Source organism: Cricetulus griseus, chromosome 5 (genome assembly GCF_003668045.3).
Source record: "Cricetulus griseus strain 17A/GY chromosome 5, alternate assembly CriGri-PICRH-1.0, whole genome shotgun sequence".
NCBI classification, from domain to species: Eukaryota; Metazoa; Chordata; class Mammalia; order Rodentia; family Cricetidae; genus Cricetulus; species Cricetulus griseus.
In genome coordinates this window covers 32,281,255-32,300,339 of record NC_048598.1, presented here as the reverse complement: position 1 = coordinate 32,300,339, position 19,085 = coordinate 32,281,255, and positions in this window count along the sequence as shown.

Below are 19,085 nucleotides of genomic sequence, written 5' to 3'. Positions count from 1 at the left end.
TGTAATGAGGTGATGACTACGGGCTTGGGGGAGAGGTGGCCATCTTAATGGCAATAAGAGGGGCTGTGTGATGCAGGTGAGAATGGTATGCAGAACATTCATGACCGCAGCTGGAGCTGTGGATGACTAGGAAAATAATGACCAGCTATACCCCAGATTCTCATTATACCAGGAGTTCTAATGGACCCCGGAAGAAGATAATGATGTTAATGGAAAAACTGATGGCTGCATGAACATCAAGAGCTTGTGAAGGTATTTGGAGTGGAAGTGGGAGAGAACAAAAGGGAATGGGGCTTGAGGGTAGGTCTCATGCATGAGGCGAGGTGTCTGAGATATTTGACTAGGCACAGCCTTGTGGTCCTAGGCTTTACACAGCTGCTTTTGCTTGTACACGTATTATATACCTAGTCCAAGATGGACAGACCTGACTGAAACAACAATTTGAGCACACAACCTAAAATTTGCTATTAACATAGGAATGATAACACACTAGCTCATGTATAGTATTTCTGTAAGCAGATGTGTAAGCAAGTCTGGAAATTGTGTGAGTTTCCTGTAAAAGTAATCAATAAGAAGGTTGGTTATTTGTACCTATATCTCTCTCTCCCCCTTCTCCCTCTCCCTCTTCCTCTCCATCTCTCTCTCTCTCTCTCTCTCTCTCTCTCTCTCTCTCTCTCTCTCTCTCTCTCTCTCTCTCTCTCTCTCTCTCTCTCTCTCTCTCCCCTCTCTCTCTCTCTCTCCCTCTCTCTCTCTCTCTCCCTCTCTCTCTCTTTCTCTCCCTCTTCCTCCATATATACTTTTCTATATTCTATTTATTAATCATTTATCTATCATGTATCTCCCTATTAGCCTATCATCTATCTACTCATAGACACACACGCACATACATATTCTCACATATGCACACACGCACACATACACACACACACACCCCACCGATACTCCCTCAAAGTAGGAAAGCAGTTGCTTAATTCTTCAGGGCTCAGTACTTGACTCTAAGTTCTTTCTTGAGGAAGATCATCTGTGCCAGCTTGTGCTCTTCTTCTATTCTGGGAAGGAACTAGAGAACTGGCATACATGAGGGACCCCCAACAATGCAGGTACTGCTACAGAGAGTAGCATGGGAACATGAACAAAGGTCAACCCCAGGCCGTTCTAGGCAGCCAGGAGACATGACCAAGATATAGGGCTTAGGAAGGAATCAGAGACAGTTAAACAGATTCATTCTCTACATGAAGAGATGTGCAAATAAGGAACCCAGATGTTTCCTGCCTTGGAACCAACAATATCAAACCTGCTGAGAAAGACACTACAAAAATTCAGACTCCTAGGTCCCAACTCATGGAGGGTCTGATTCTGTACTTTATAACTTGCTATGAAGTTTTCATTTTTCTACAAAGTGTTAGCCCATATTCCTTATAAGGTTAGAGAAGTGGTGAGGAAAGCATATTTCGTGGAAATGCATCAATTCTCACTCTTGAGTTACTCTCCTCTAACAGTAGGATTTGATTATCCTCTGCTCGCCTGCCCCTCCCCCCTCAACCTGCGTCCAGGGTCTTCTGCCCCAGTGAGGACTCACACAATTGGCTTATGCAGTCTTCCAGCAGCAAAAGATTTTAAGAATGCTAAATATTAAACGTTAGCACAGGGATCCAGATTTTTTCCAGAATAGAAGAATGAGGCGGTACAGGAATTGAAATACATGTCAGGGGCGTAGGAAGGAAATGTCCAAACAGAGATTCAAAGTACCTCTAATTATGGGGATGGGTGTGGATTATGGAGGGGAGGGGTTGGTACCTTCAGACTGTACTAGCCTTCAGATATGCCAGCTTGCTCTCCCAGGTACTCAGAGAACCAGAAATCTCAATATCATAGCAATATTAAATTCTCAGGAAGCACAGAATCATTTCTGTCCCTAATTGACACAGAGGTCATACGCATACCTCCATTAAAAATATTCAAAGATGGCATTAACAAAGCATTACAAATAAAAATATATTTTCCATTCCTGAATGAAACATAGTATTTTTCAACAGCCATGTCCTAACTCTTCTTCATCTTTCCAACCTACACTCTTCCTCACACCTGCAGCTTACCAGAAAGTTCTAGTACAATGTCAATGTCATAGTTACTTAAGGAGAAAACTCCAGGTCTCAATACTAGTTAGTCTCAGAGAAACACAGAAACGTATCCTATTTCTCCACCCAGGATTAGGCAATTCAATTCTACCTGGTTCCCTTGCGAGTCTCTCAAGAGAGTGATTCACACACAGGGTCATTCTCCCTCTTTCCCCATCACCTTTTATGGGATGTGGACCACATAGTCCTTTTTAAAACTTGTTATTTTTTCAGTGATGCTGACCTATTGCTTTAGAAATAGAACCTTTCCCCTGAGCCGTGTTGTCATTTGTTAGGCGCTAATTGCTCATTAACCTCCCAGGTACTTCCTGGAAGCCAGAAGCTAGCCTCTGTTTGTCAGGGTGCTTCACTGGGTCCCCCTTTAATAAAATTACAACTTCAGGAAACAAATCATTTATATCAAATAGAACCCCATGGCTTCTTGGCATGTTAATCATTTCAGGCAGGTGCTATTAGGTAATTCAATCACTGGGCTACAGAACGCTGCCACTGAATTAATGAAGAATGAACTCAAACTCTAAGAAGAGATTTTCTGAATAAATGGCTCTGAATAAAAACGTGGGAGCCAGGCCTGTAATCACAACACACAGCAATAATATAAAATGCATGTTAAGTACACTCTAGCATTCATCCCTTCTCAGTGAATCAAACTCTTTAGGAGCCATAAGAACATATTGTGGCCACCACCAACAATGCTCAGCACTCCACACCTTTTCTGTCACTTCCCAATGAGCAACTTAAGCTGAGGAAATCTTGAAATGCTCCCTTCAACATGGAATGTGTGTTTATTCCCATGGTAGGTCTTTCCTTTCAGACAGCCTCCGTGTCTGCAGCCCCATCTGGACTCCAAGTTCACTACCCCCTGTCTAGTCCTCCTATGTGCACCCCAGCCTCTGGGATACTCTCTGCTCACAGCCACCAAGTAATGGGTCTGAAATCCACGTGTAGCCATGCCAACTTGCTTAGTTCTCTACAATCTCCTTTGTATTCAAAATCTTTGCTGTTCTAACAAGCCAAACACAATCTGGAATCTGGCTTCTGCTTAACTCTCCAGTCTGATTTCATAGCAGTCACCTGATGGAGTGGAGTACACCCCTTGGCTCCTCCAGCCCTGAGTAGCTACCTACCCCCACAGAACTATGTTCTACCCCCAACCCCCACCCCACAGGAATGCCTGCTTAAACCTAAGTCTCCTCACCTGTTGAGGTTATCTCTAACATTGCTTCCCCTTCTTTGACTGCCCCTATACTTTATTCTTGGATTGAGTTAGGACTTCCCTCCCCAATTGCTGAGCACCCTAGGGCAGAGCTCCAGTATTGATCTGAACACTTCGCACTGTAACCCTTGGAGCATAATTGTTTCTCTCCAAATACACTGACAGCTCCTTGAGAATAAGACTGCCTACCATTTACCCATATGTCTTTGGTGCTGAGAATGTGGTAGATGCATAGTAAATACTTGATGAATGAATGAGCCAATGATGGAATAAACAAAATCATGACAGAATAAATGAGATAATTCAAAGGCATGATTTATATGAATTCTAGGAGCCACACTTCCATTCTCCAACTCAGAGCAGAAGAATCTGAAGTTTCTTTTCATAAACTGAAATTCGGTTAGGGAAGACATCGTCCAGAACAGTTGGGTCTCTGGACATCTTTGTCTTTATACTCTTCAGTGACTATAAATGACCCTGCAGCATGAATAGGATTCTTCCTGGAATGGGGAAACCACTATTAGCAATGGGCCCATACTGACCCTCCCGTGCTTAGCTGCACAGGGAAGCCCCCCCCCCCAACTCAATGCACTGCATTGGGCTGTCACAGCACTGTGGTCGCTTGGCATTTGTCATGCTGTGCTTCATCAGAAAGTTAATCAGGTTTGAGTTTTTAACAATGTGCTCGTCATGCTCACTTAATTTAAAATCAAGCCTGTTGAGGCATTGGTTGGTCCTATTCCCTCATTCTGGGAGTTTTGGCATTTAAAACTTTAGAATTTGTCATCAAGGAATGCTGTACATCTTTACCAAACATGCTCTTATCCATAAATCCTTCATCTGGCAGAAGTAGTTCAGGTTTAGAGACAGTGCTACCACTGGTATCATCTTGGTATTGTAACGCATGGCCACAGATCTGGGGGCTGCAAACAATGCGAATTCATTAGCCTATGCTCTGTACTTCAGAACTTGGACATGACTCTAAGGCAAGCTGTCAGAGGGGTTGTGTTCCTTCTGGAGGCTCTAGGGTAGACCTGGTTCCGGGCTTCAGTCAGCTTCTATAGTTGCCCAAATTCCTAGCATTTTGTCCCTCCATGTTCAAAGCCAGCAGTGGCTGAGGGAATCCTTTTCCCATTGCCTAACTCTGACCTCTCTTATGGAAGGATCATGTAACACATGAAAACTACCCAGCTAGTCCATGTATGGACAGCTAATTAGCTAGCTTAATTCTCCCCTTTTCCATAGAATGAAGCATATTTGCAGATCCCGAGGGTAAGAGTGTGGGTATCTCTGGGTGCATCTTTCTGCCTATCAACAATCTGCATGCCTCTGGACATATGAGAGGGGTCTTTTATTTAACAGCAGTGTTTCCAGTGTGGACTTTCCACCAACAATGTGAGAGTCACATAGAAGATTGTTTATGATATAAACTCAGACCCCCAACCCAGATCTTGAGAATCAGAGTCTACATTTCAGTATCCTGGAGGGGGAGGGGTGAGTGAGTGAGTGAGTGGTGGTGGTGGTGGTGGTGGTGGGGTGTGTGTGTGTGTGTGAGAGAGAGAGAGAGAGAGAGAGAGAGAGAGAGAGAGAGAGAGAGATTAGGCAGTCCTGTTCCTGAATTTCTCTAAGACAGTAGGGACAGGCCTTAGGCTCTATTATCAGTCTTCTTACCTAAAGACGTGTACAATTGTGGAACTATCTCATGGAATCACATAGATAGCATCTTTCTTCCTTGCTAGAGTTCTGAAAAAATGGGTATATCACAGGGCATGGTCCAGGTTGGGAGCACGATTCCATCTTGATAAACTCCTTGGTAACGTGAGTTTCCATGCTGCTCTAACATTTAAGATCCTAATGAAGAAGACTTCTTCTCAAACAGTGATGGCTACCCTAGGCTGAGGAAGGACTCTATCTACCATGACCCCTCCAGGCGAGATGGAGCCCACATGGAAGGACTTCTGGTGTACCAGAGAACACATGCATGTCCTCTATAGGCAGACTACCTTCCAAAGGGAAGGGAGATGAGGAGGCTTCACTCTATACACTCAGTTTCTCTTTATAAATTCAAAGTCAGAGAGAGGGAAAGTCAGGGGTTAGACAAGAGGATCACAGCAATCAGAGCTGAGTCCAGAGGATCGAAAACACCAGGAGGGAGAATCTGGATTTCCCCTGGTAAATAGCAACTGTGGCACAGGGGAGTGGCAAGGAAATGATAAGACATGCATGGAAGCAGTTGGCATGGTCAGTGACAAGGATATTGTGTGTTCCAGCAGGTCTGGAACCTGATAACTTACCAGAGTGACCTAAGAATTGGTTATGGAGTATGAGGAACTACAGCCCACCCTATGGGTTTCAGTAGATATAAAGTTGCAACAAAACAACCTGAAATTCTCCAGCATGGGCATGAGGAAAATTGAATGTCTCTGCACCTCTGGTCGTTTAGGTGGAGCTTTGCCTAACTATTCAGTAAACTAGACTCCTTTGACTGAAAATCACAGATACCAGTTCGAACTGTCTCACTTGGTGCACTGCAGAATCCGATGGTATTTTAAAGGGCACAATGCACAGGTAGGGAAGGTACCTGTCCCAAGAACCAGAAGGCTTCCAGATGCCTGGCAGTCACCTCTCGCCTCTCATTTCAGCTTCTTTTGACTGACACCATCTTTTCTGTGTTCTCATGTGTGTGTGGAGCAGAAGATGGAGAATCTGAGTGCAGCTGAAAGGCATTTGAGTTCTAACTGACTGACTGACTGAAGGATTGAGTGACAGCTCAATGCTCTTTGGTAACAGTTCTGAACTGACAGACAGGACAGAGACTGTGATTGGCTTAAGTCATGTCTGCTGCACCCCTCAGGTCCAGGGACTTATGGCCCCAGAACCCATCCCTCCATTTTGTTTGTAATTGACACACAATAATAATATATACCTATGATAAACAGTGTGATAAATGAATGCCCATAAACAATGTGTAATGACCAAATCATGGTTGTTGGCATGTCTCTCTTCTTAAGCACTATGTCATTATGTCAGAGCCTTTGAACTCTTCTCTTTTGCTTTTGTAAAAAATAAATTATGTAACAAGTTGTTGTGGTCACTCTGGCAATTTGTGGAATAGTGGCTGGACTTTACTTACTAGACCTACATAAGTGTAGTTTGACACCTTTTTCGTGTTCTAACTCCCACCCGCTTTCCCCTCTCAGTCTCTACTGACATCTGATTCTATTATTTTCTTCTATGAGATTAATGTTTTGAGTTTCTTGGGAGTGAGAACATATATTATTTGTCTTTCTGTCCCTCCATCCCTCCCTTTGAGGGAAGATAATTTTCAGAGTAATTACCACGTGTTTGGTGACTATTCAGAGAATTCCAAGTCCACACTGGAAAATTATGACTTTGAGTGTCTAATAAAGATTTCAAAATATTTCCAGGCAATGATGGCACATTTAATCCCAGTGTTTGGGAGGCAGAGGCAGGCAAATCTCAGAGTTCGAGGTTAGCCTGGTCTACAGAGCAAGTTCCAGGACAGCCAGGGCTGTTAAACAAAGATGTCCTGGCACAAAAAAAAAAAAAGATTTCAAAATATTAAAATAAATGATTATATTTTGTATTTATTTGGAACCAATACCACAGTACAATTGTGGAAGTTGGAAGACAACTGTGGGGATTGGTTCTTCCTGCCATGTAAGTCCTGGGATGCAAACTCAGGTCATCAGGCTTAGAGATAACCCTTTACATGCTGAACCATGTTGGCAGGCCCATTTTTCTTTTCTTTCTTTGTTTTTTTGTTATTGATTGTTTGTTTTTTTTATTTTGGGGTTGTTTATTTTTTGTTTGTTTGTTTGTTTGTGACAGGGTTTCTCTGTGTAGCTTTGGAATCTGTCCCAGATATCCCTCTGTAGACCAGGCTGGCCTGGAACTCAGAAATCCACCTACCTTTGCCTCCACGTGCTGGGATTGAAGGCCTGTGCCACCATCACCACCACCTGGTGGCAGGCCCATTTTTAATCTCTCAGTGAAATACCAGTTTTAGTGGAATCCTTGAGATTGATCCTTTCCAACTTATTCAAAATCTCCAGAGATGTTCACTTCTATCAAGAGGGTGCTTCTGCTTCTAAGTGGAATGGTTCACTTCCTCCAAGAGAGCTCAGGGACCTGCCATGTGCTTCTCCCTTAAGTGAAACAATTCTTTTGCAAGATCTTTTCTAGAAGTAGATGCCAATTTTACATGTACTGGTACAGTTGTATTTTAATGGATGTCCACCACCCAGGCCTTCTAGGTTTGAGATAGTTCATAGATCTTGCTCATCCTATGGCTATATGTAGCACCTTTTACTGTACCTGGTTCTGAGTGGCTTCCCATGTGTTTGTTTACATAGGAAAGAATGAGAATCATTTCCCCCTCCCCCAAGAGTTGTCAATATATGCTTAATGAGAAGGCAACAATTACTAAGAAATGATCCCAAGAGATGGTCCCTAACTTCAGAATTGCTCTGGTTTTGGGAAGCAGAGTCCACCATCACTTCACTCTGGGTCCCAGAAAGAAAGAGAACTCCCAGAGATCTGAAGGAACTCTAGACCAGAAGTGAACTGTGTCTTCACAGCTCACAGATAAAATTCTCCTCTGGACCTCCCTTCTTCCTCTTGCCATTCCATCTGGTCAGACCCATGCCTCTCACTAGAAGATGTGCCTGAGTTACAGAAACAAGTGGACAACTTCTCAGAGGTGCTGGCTGGTAGCGGTCCTAAATAGTCACAGGGAAAGGAGGCCATGGAGCCTTCATGACTGCTTATTTTAATTGTAATAAATAAGACTTTACAATCCTTCATTCCCCTGTAAAAGCAAATATCACAAGGCTCAAATATCTTTATCAGGATAATATTTTATTCTAAAATGTATTTTCTGACTTCTACAATAATAAAAAAATAGTTTTGGCATGACAGTCGCCTGGCACAAATGAAAACACAGTGTAATGAAATGGCATTTTATAAATTTCAGCTGAAGCAAATATTTGACATGTTTTATTTAAATTAATTTGTTGTGCATGTTCTTCTATTTTGACAGTGTTGGGGTTTGTTTTATTATGTGTTTACTGCACTGGGCTCTGGGAGTTGCTCTGAAGAAACAGAGACTGGGGTATCCAGGGAAGCCTGATCCCAAGGCCCCCTCCAGCCCACACACTGATTCTGTTGGCAGTAGGAATTTAAGACATTTTTGGAAGAAATTATTTTACAAAACTGTTACATCCATTTTTTGATAGGCAAGGGTAAGATTACATCAACCTCTATGTTGATGGCATTTTTGCCATATAAAAATACTGATTCATTGAGTAATTTGCAGTAAGTCACAATGTCCATTATATATATATTATAAAATGAACATTCTTACATATATATTATTTTTAAAAATCCTTTATCAACTTCCATAAAAATAATCTGCCAGTTCTAAGATTATTCCAGCAACTCTCTCTTATCTTTGGTGTATGTATGAGTGGTAGGTAGGGAGGAGAAGGGCTGTGTGTGAGAGAGGGATCGGAGAACTCTTATGGATGTCTTAAATTGCAGATGGTAGCAGGCACTCATAATATAGTACACTTTTCCCTGTATGTATGCCCTGCAGCATTGCTGCATGGGACTGGAGTTAGTCTACCTGCATGCTTTATACCCCACCAGCATATCAGCACTTCTGTGCATTAGGGCTGTTATTAAGATAGTAAGGGTTCCTGGAACACAAACACCATGATGTCACAACAGCTGAACTGATTATAGACAGTTACTAAATGGCTAACAGGAGGGTACTTTCTACAGCTTGGATACTTTGGACAAAGGGATGATTCATGTCCTGGATAAGAAGAATCTGAACAGAATGAGATTTCCTTGTGCTTCTCAAAATGATGCACAATTTTAGCACATGAATTGTTGGTTTCTGGAACTTTCCACTTAATCTATTCAGACTTCTGTTGGCCATCAGTAACTGAATCAGAAAGCAAAATCTTGGATAATAAGAGCCATTTTATTTTGCTTTCAGAGGGAAACTGAGACATGGATGTTTTTGTTAATTTACAACCTGGCTCTTAAAGGAAATGTGTATTAATTATTAGATTTATAGAATAAATTTAAAACTAGCAAATACTATTGCTTGATTTGATATTCAAAATGCTAAAGTTGGGCCTGCAATGTTCCCTAAAGGTGCATGTGTTATAAAGTCTTGGGACTTAGCCTGTGGTGCTACTCCAGGAGGTGGTGAGACCATTAGACAATGGAGCCAATGAAGAGGTTTTCATGTCATTTAGGGAATGCCCTATAGAGGATTGTTGGAACTTTCTCCTTCATTTCTCTCTTCCATACCCCAATCATAAGGTAGGCAGTTTCACACTACTGTGTGGCTCTGCCATGGTATGCTGCCATGATATGCCACAGACACACAGTCAGTGAGGTCAATCAGTCATGGGCTGGAGTCTCCAAGACTATGACACGAAACAGACTTCTTATCATTAAATGTTTGTTATCTCGGGTTTCTAAAAAAGAGTAATGGATAGCTGATTAACATGTAGATACCAACCAATTTTCTTTGTATAGAACCTTGAATAAGTAATTTGTAGATCCAAATAAGAGCTTTCTAACAGTGTTAGAAATACAATTACAGCAGCTATATGTGATTATAGTTATCCCCTGCTTTATGTGTTCACAAACTTGCAACAATGAGACCCATCCTGAAAGGGGTCTTGAGTCAATAATGAAGATGCTGACAGTCATCATGTGTAAGGTCATGGACACCTCAGGTTATGGGTCATGATGTTTGTTTGTTTATCTGTGTTTGAGGGACTGGAGAATCAACCCAGAGTTTTGTACATGCTAGGCAAGTGTTCTACAACTGAGCTATCCTCTCATTAACTTTCACACAACTTGAAAGTAACTTGTAGTGTCCCTTTTAGTTTTCTCTTTTGGGTACAGGTGTTCACAACCCTAAGATCAAGTTCGCTTAAAACATGAAGCTATAATTTATAGACAAAATAACCTGGACTTGGAAGGGAGAAACAAGTGTGTGTGTGTGTGTGTGTGTGTGTGTGTGTGTGTGTGTGTATGTGTGTGTGTGTGTGTGTGTGTATACACGTACTTACATACATACATGTACATACATATGGCATTTCTTTAAGGACTTACACAAGTGTACATGCATGTACACACACACACACACACACACATGTGCACACATACACACACACACACACACACACACACACACATGCACACATGCCATAATACCTAGCTATGCTGCTCTATTGCTTGGAAACTTTAGTTCCCGTCATAGGACATAGGAAGAAATTTTAGAATATACTTTACATTGGTCCTTGAACCAGAACTCTACACTGTGCAAAGCATCCATTCTTCATTGGTCATGTAGAGTTCAGGTGCTTGCCTTTGAAACCAACATCAGGAAGTGTAAATTGGTAGTAGCTCTGGTTTACTGTTTAGTCAAGTCACAGAGTCAACTGAAAACGCTTTCTTCCAAGAAGCCTGCCGTCTGCACCTGGCTTTTCTCACCCCAGGGTCAATCATGAGATGTGAGGCATTTTGTAAGTGCTATGAACAAACCCTTGAAAACGAGCATGGAGAGAAAGAGAGAAGTTCTTCAGATGCCCAGGCAACTGTGAAATAACGAGGAGATAAAAGCTATCAAAATCAGAAGGCAAGGAAAAAGCGAAAGAGGAAAAACACCTCAAAGCAAAAGAATATAGTGGATTACACTTTTCTCAAAGATAACCTGGGAACAGACTGTCATCTGAGACTATTTTCTACCATGTAGGGATTTACAAAGAGGAAGAGATCAGCTCTGCAGCTAGCTCAGCTTATTAGTCTTACCAGATAATTGGAAACCTGTTTGTATGTTTGGGTAAAAGCATTTTGTTTTACAATGATTAAATCAAAATATGACTGAAAGAAAGGGGAAATCATACTTCCCCAGGCAGATCCAGAGAAAAGTGAGCATTGGAGAACCAAACAAAGTAATGGCCTTGGATTTGCAATAAGAAAATCTGTAAATTATGTTGACAGCACCTATTTTGTTTTTGTTTTTGTTTTTGTTTTTTTGGTTTGTTGGTTTGGTTGTGTGTGTGTGTGTGTGTGTGTGTGTGTGTGTGTGTGTGTGTGTGTGTGTGTGTACCCATGTTTGGAGGGCAGATGTGTGCTTCACCATGACAGAATTTATGCCAAGATTTTTTTTTTTTTTTTTGGTTTTTTGAGACAGGGTTTCTCTGTGTAGCTTTGGAGCCTATCCTGGCACTCGCTCTGGAGACCAGGCTGGCCTCGAACTCACAGAGATCTGCCTGCCTCTGCCTCCTGAGTGCTGGGATTAAAGGCGTGTGCCACCAATGTGCGGCTGCCACCAATACTTGACAAGATGCCAAGATTTCTAGCCTTCATCCAGCAGCTGGTGGAAGTAGAAGCAGACACCCACAGCTAAACCTTGAACTGAACTGAAATCCAGTTGCAGAGGAGGACTGATGAACAAAGGGGTCCACACCAAGCTGGTGAAACCCACAGCAACAGCTGACCTGAACAAGAGAGAGCTCTTGGTCCCAAGACTGATAGCTGGGAAACTAGCATGGGACTGATCCAGACCCCCTGAATATGGTATCAGTGAGGAGACCTTGGAAATCTATGGGGCCTCTTTTAGTGGATCAGTACTTATCCCTAGCATAGGAATGGACTTTGGGAGCCCATCCCACATGGAGGGATACTCCCTGAGCCTAGGCAAAAGGGGGTAGGCCTAGGCCCTATCCCAAAGAATATGACAGACTTTGAAGACTCCCTATGGAAGGCCTCACCTTCCCTGGGGAGCAGAAAGGGGAATGAAATAGGTAGGGTGTTAGTTGAGGGGGGCAGGGGAGGAAGAGGGACTTAGGATTGACTTGTAAAATAATTTTCTTTCTAATTAAAATTAAAAATTAAAAAAGAATAAACCTGTTAAAAATGGCAAAAAGACAAACATGAGCCCTTATCCAGTGGCTGATGGAAGCAGAGGCAGACACCCACAGATATACACTGAACTGAACTCTCGAACCTAATTGCAGAGAGGGCGGAATGAAGATCAAGGGGGTCAGTACCAGGCTGGTGAAACCCGCAGAAACAACTGGCATGAACAAGGGGGAGCTGTCTGGGAGGTCAGCACAGGACCCCTGAACATGGATGTCCAGACCCCTGAACAGAACATGGATGTCAATAAGGAGGCCTCCACACTCTAGGGAGCCCCTGGTAGTGGATTAGTATTTTTCCCTGGTGTAAGAAGGGACTTTGAAAGCCCAGCCCATGTGAAGGGATGCTCTCTCAGCCTGGGCACATGGGAGAGGGCCTAGGCCCGGCCCAGGATGATGTGGTGAACTTTAGGGCCCTACCCTACCTGGTGAGTGGAGGGGGGATGGGGTGGGGGGCAGGAGGGGAGTTGGGGGAAGGGGAGGGAGAGGGAGAAGGGATTGACATGTGAAGCTGGCAAAAAAAAAAAAAAAAGATTTCTTCAATTCCTTCTCCATATTCCTGTAAGAGACTAGCTGGCCAATGTGTCCCCAGGGCCCTACACACACACACACACACTCACACACACAGACACTCACACACACACACCCTCACCCTCACCCTCCACCAAGCGCTAGAGTTGTAGATTCACACCATCACACCTACTTTTATGTGAAATTTGAACTTGGCTCCTCATGCCTGTGCATTGAGCATTTATTCCCTAAACTCCTCAGTCCTACCAGCTTACCTTTAAGATACAGTGCCTACCTTCAAAGAATCTGTAATCTAATTCTCATGGAAAGAAAGAAACAACAGCACAAATGCTTTATACTTATGGACTCACTCACTTATACATGGCTATAGAAGTGCGAAGGTAGAACAACCAGGGAACAGGCTAGAGTGCATATCTGTTAATTATCCATTACCCTGAAGTGAGTGGCTTAGAACAATACTCACCTACTGTGTGTCACAGATTCTAAGAGCCAGAAATATGGAAACACCTCAGGGTCCCTTGAAGGATGCTATGCAGGGCTGTAGCCTTCTCAGAATGAGGACTCATCTCAGCACCCAGTTACAAGGCATAAAAAAAGCTTCCATTCCTGCCACAACTCCTGCTTTGCAATTGACTAGTAAGGCTTCTATCAGAGCTAGCAAACAGAGGTGGGGGGGATGGAGAATGAGATAATGAGATAGATAGATAGATAGATAGATAGATAGATAGATAGATAGATAGACAGATGAATAGGACAAAAGCCCCTGATTTTTCTTTTTTATTAATTTATTTTTTACATTGCAATCCCAGTTCCCCTTCCTTCCTCTCCTCCTGCTCCCCCACTCTCCCCTCCTCCCATTTGCTCCATGGAGAGGGTAAGGCCTCCCCTAGGAAGTCTAGTTGAGGCAGGACCAAGGCACCTCTCCACCTCCACACCCCCATGTCTAAGCTGGGCAAGGTATCTCTCCATATAGGATGAAGCCCCAGATTTTTTGTAGCTCAATCTTATAAATGATACTCCATCACTCTGCCATAGTCTATTCATTAGAAAGGAGTCAGTTAACCCAGTCCACATTCCAGGGAAAGGAATTAGACAAGTGTGTAAATACAGAGAAGAGTGACCATATAGGGACTCTCCTGAAAGTTGCCCATCACAGCCACCAAACTATGTACTTATGGCAGGCCCAGCAGATATCAGCCAGAGGAGCCAGCTCCCTGCTTTTGGTCAGTAAAATTATCTTATAGCCACATAAATATGATTACATGTTGCCTACACCTGCTTCCATGCTACAAGAGTACAGTTAATAGCTGTGAGAAAGACGGCATAAATCATGCTCTAAATATTTTGTTGTCTGAGCATTCACAGGAGAAGTTCTGCATAGCTTTGCTCTGGAACAGAGTGCTTCCAATTCAGGCACACCACCTGCAGAGCCTGTAAAACATCTGGGCTCACCTCCAGTCAGGCTGGGTAGGTCCTGAATCTCTGTATTTTTCATAGGCCTCCAGGTAGTAGTGACATTGCTGGTCAAGGACCACACTTTGAGTGGCAAAGTTGCCATGATCCACAAGGAATGGAATAAGGTCTTAGTTAGGTGTAGAGGACCTTATAAGCAGGGAGACATGGCTTAAGAAAACCCAGTAAAGAAAGAGGAGTGTTTTGGGGAATGAGGACAAGAAGGTCAAATTGCTGGAAAAAGAGTAGAACACACAGCCCCATCCTCTCCATGGTGAGTGGTTGGGAAAGCAATACTTGGCCTTTAAGAAATGCAGAAGCTAACAGAGGGGAAAAATAACAGCTCTGAGCCTTCACAGTCTTTTTTGAAAAGGGGCAAGACTGTAATAGATTGTGTATACACCAGAATCTCCAGAATTATAAAAGAAAAAAAAATGATAGAAATAGTAAAATAAATCATGACATGGAAATTTATTTAGCATTCACTTTTTATCACTGGTGTGCTAGGTAGTGGGACAGAAAGTAAATTAAATAGTCTGTCCTTCTCACTCTGCCTGGCTGTGAATAGAGACGTATAAATACATTGGAGGTGATACACTTGGGTAAGTATTTAATGTATTTCCCAGGTGCTGTAGGAAAACAAAGAGAGCAAAGTAGGTGTTGAAGAATGAATGGGAGCCTGTTATGCTTGGTGGATGCACAGAGCATTGGAGGCTAAGGAGTATCACAGAGGCAGGAAGTGGGTGGTTAAGAAGGAAGCAGTGGGTTGTGTAGACCCAAAGCCCAGGCTGTCAGTTGGAGCAATAGTGCTGCGTAGTGTTTTCCTTGGAATTTAAGCATCCACTTTTGGAAGAGGAAGGAGCCTCATAAAGCTCCAGGAAGCTAACACAATTCACAAGGTGCAGAAAGCTCAGAAACTTACAGGATTCACAGTCTCCCCCAAAGCTCTAACAGCAGAAAACAATTGCTGGGAGACAGGCACTGGAGGGAGCTGCTTGCAATTTGTAGAGAGAGGTCCAGGCATGTAGCTCTCATGGCCCAGGCTTTTCTAGTGTGCAGTTGTCTCTGAGACCCCTATTTTGTTGCAAGTAACCCCTCACCCATATCCTTCTACATAACCTAAATAAACTCATTGGTTCACCAAGCTAGACTTGGATGGGATGAACTCTTTGGTCTGTAGTTGGTGCCCTCTCTGGAGGTAATTGACACCTGTTCATGTCTCCTTAGGAAAAGTCACTGCAACAGATGGTAATAGGAAGAATGAAGGAATCAGACAGGAAGTTAACAGAGAGGCAAGGGGAGTCTGCCCACAACCTCAGAGCACACAAGGAGCCTGGGATTCCCTTACTTGTCACTTACTTGAAGGAACACAGTGTCTCAAAGGCAGCTGATGCTGTAGCAGATAACATTGCCATACATAGTTGCATTCAGCTATAATTCATTGTGGTTCTAAATTAGAAGAATAACTGATGGTGACTTGGAGGATTCCACATCCGAGGAGGCAGAAACAGGGAAAGTCTGTATTCCATTTGGCTGGCAGGATAACGCAAATCAGGATTTCCAGGCAGCCTGAGCCAGTTTGCTCCATTGCATCTCTATCTCCCTTGGCTTCCGTCCCCACATGCTGGCCCTTCCCACAGCCAGCTGAGGCCCCTGTCTCTCCTCACTTAAGGAGCACAGGCAAGGACTATGCATCGCACAGAGGCTTGATTGATCACACTCAGATTCCACTTCTCTGTCATTGGCACCACAAGAGCTCTGTGGGTCACTCAGCCCCCACTGCCCCATATCTGTCCTGAGGTGATCTGCTTGCCTGCCTTGACTTCTGCCAAGTCCACCTGCCTTCCAAGCTCTATGGGGCATAGACTGTGCCCATCTCCTCAGTACAGAAATCCAGCCCTGGGCCAGAGTGGGAGCTAGAATATCTGTCAAGTAAGTCAATGAATGAAAGTGGGGCTGATAATATTTCTCACCACATTGTTAGTTTCAAGGATTGTATTCCATCTCTTTAGCTGCTGCATCAAATTACTACATTCCAGGTGGCTTAAAAAACTGAAGCTAATGTTCACATTGTTCTGGCTGCTGGAAATCCTAGGTTGGAGTATTGGCAGGTTTGATTTCCTCTGGATTTTCCTCTTGGGCTCATACATGGCTATCTCCCTGCTGCCTCTTCACATGTCCTTCGCTGTGTGTCCGTGTGTCCTTTCTCCATGTGCCCTGGTCTCTCCTAAGGATGCCAATGTGACTGGATTAGACCCATGATGACCTGATAGCTTCATTTGACTCAGCGTTTCTTTGAAGGTCTCATCTCAAAAAATAGTCATATTCGGAGGTACAGGGGATTAGAACTTCATGATCTGCATGGGACCTGGGGCATTTGATTGACAAGTAGAAGCAAATGAGCCAACCAAGTATGTATATGCTGCCTAATACATACAACCACAAAAGAGCTCCGGAGGACCACAGCACCATTTGCCTCCGGACCAGTTTTACCCAGGGGCACTCTAGGAACTTTGCAGAGAGTCTGAAACTTACTCACATCACCAGAGAGGTTTCTGACTCAGCATTCCAGCCCTGAATCCCCCTAATCCCATTCCCACCCCAGCTCACCTAGCAGAAACTGTGATATCTGTCTTTTCATCTATCACTCACTTCTCACATGATCAGTAGTGCTATTTGGCAGGGATTATAATTTCGCAGAAGGGGGAAAGTTGTTGCAAGAGGTCAAGGAGTTCACCTAAATTCACACAGTTAATGGCAGAGCCAGGATCCCAGACAGGTACTTCCCCTTAGCACACTGTTTACTGATGAGGTGACAGTACAGGTATGAGGACAGTCTCCACAGGAGCTAAGCTTCTGTTTCAGCCCAGGGGCTGCTGACATATTGTCCTTCCACACTGATAGGGTAAGGGCAGTCCTGGTGTGCCAGCTAATGGAAATAGACACCACCCCCGAGAAAAGAAGTGAGCAGAAACACAGACTTTGTGGACTAAGTAACCGTCTGCTTTCACTGCCTCTATGCAGAGCATTGCTTGGCTGCCTTTCATATTAACCAGCTTTCTGCCTGGGAAGCTAGGAACAAACTCAAGGGAAATAGGAAAGAAAAGAGGATTGGAGACAGCAGCTGGAGAAGCCATGGGCAATGACACCTGCATTCCTTTCCAAAACTGTCCTGATAGAGCACCATAGGCTAGGCTTAAACACTAGCAATGTATTGTAGTTCTGACAGCTGTGACCTTAAGGTTGATTCCTTCTAATGGTTGCAAGGAAGGACATCTTGCAGCCTTTCTCCATGGCTAACAAACAGCTATCTCCTTTCCATGTCTCCTCTAATTGTCTTCCCCCGGTTTGTGCCTATATCCTCATTTCCTCATATAAAGACACATGTCCTATTGGGTTATAGCCCACCCTCCAGGATTTCACTTAATATAGCTGCCTCTTTAGCAGACTCTGCCTCCACACAGAGGAGCGTTGTTTTCTGGAGCGTTGAAAATTAGGGGTCCCATATATGAAGTTCTGGAGAGGCCCAGGTTAGCTTGTAACAAAGTTGACCTCACATTTCTGAGGTGTTGAGAGTATTCCTGGCTAAGCCTTTTGTTGTGGAGCCTGGGCTCCATAATAAGCAACCTAACTCTCTTGTCCTGAGTAGGCAACAAATTTGTAGGGGGAAATGTGTATGCTGGCAGGTTAAGGCATGTATTATATACTGGGCAGACATGGAGACCAGCAGCCATGACCAGAGTAGGAAGAAACAGCATTAATGATTCAACTTAGGACTGGATGTGTATCTCCATTGGCAGAGTGCTTATGTAGCATGTGTGATGCCCTAGCCTTGATTCCTAGAATGCTGTACACCAGGCGTAATGGCACAAATCTGTAATCCCAGCACTCTGGAAGAAGAGGACCAGAAGTCCAAGGTCATACTCAGCCACATACTATGTTAGAGACCTGCCTAGAATGTATGAAATATGTCAAAAGAAAGGGAGAGAGATAGGGGCACATGAGAGAGAAAGACATTCTTTTTTTCTTTTTTCTTTTTTTTTTTTCTGTTTCTAGACAAGGTTTCTCTACTTAGCTTTGAAGCCTGTCCTGAAACTCTTACTACAGACCAGGCTGGCCTCAAACTCACAGAAATCTGCCTGTCTCTGCCTCCAAAGTGCTAGGATTAAAGACGTGCACCACCGGTGCCCAGCCAAGAAAGTCACTACTTCAACAGTTCAATTCAATGGAGATTCTTCACCCTAGAAAATGAAAATTCCTTCAAATCTCAATTCCCCATGGGGGTAGCCTCTGCATGTGCAAAGAGTCTCGACACATCACCATCTTAGTACACCCCATCACCTCAGCCATCACAGTGCCCACTAAAAAGGTACCCTGTAGAGGACAACTTTGGAGATGAGAACCTTTCATGAACATATACACTTGACAGTCCACCCAGAAAGGTATCCCATGGGGCAGAATTCTGCCTGGATCCACTCCTCTGAAGGCCTTTTGTGCAGTGCAAGAGATTATCGTAGAAGACAAGCATGGCTGCAGAGTCTATCCATTTGCTTCTTCCTCTCCATATCCTCCCTCCTCCCAGGATCTATTACAGGAGTTTTATTCTCCTTAATTTGCTCTCTGCAAATTGCTCAGCTAGAATACTGTTATTCTAGGGCTCTGTGAATGGAGCGTTGTGAGATGTCAGCCCACTTGCTCTGCACGCAGTGCTCATTCTGCCAGGGAAACTGCCCTTGCAGAATGGAAGCCATGGCCTGCCTGCCTCAGGCTCAAGGT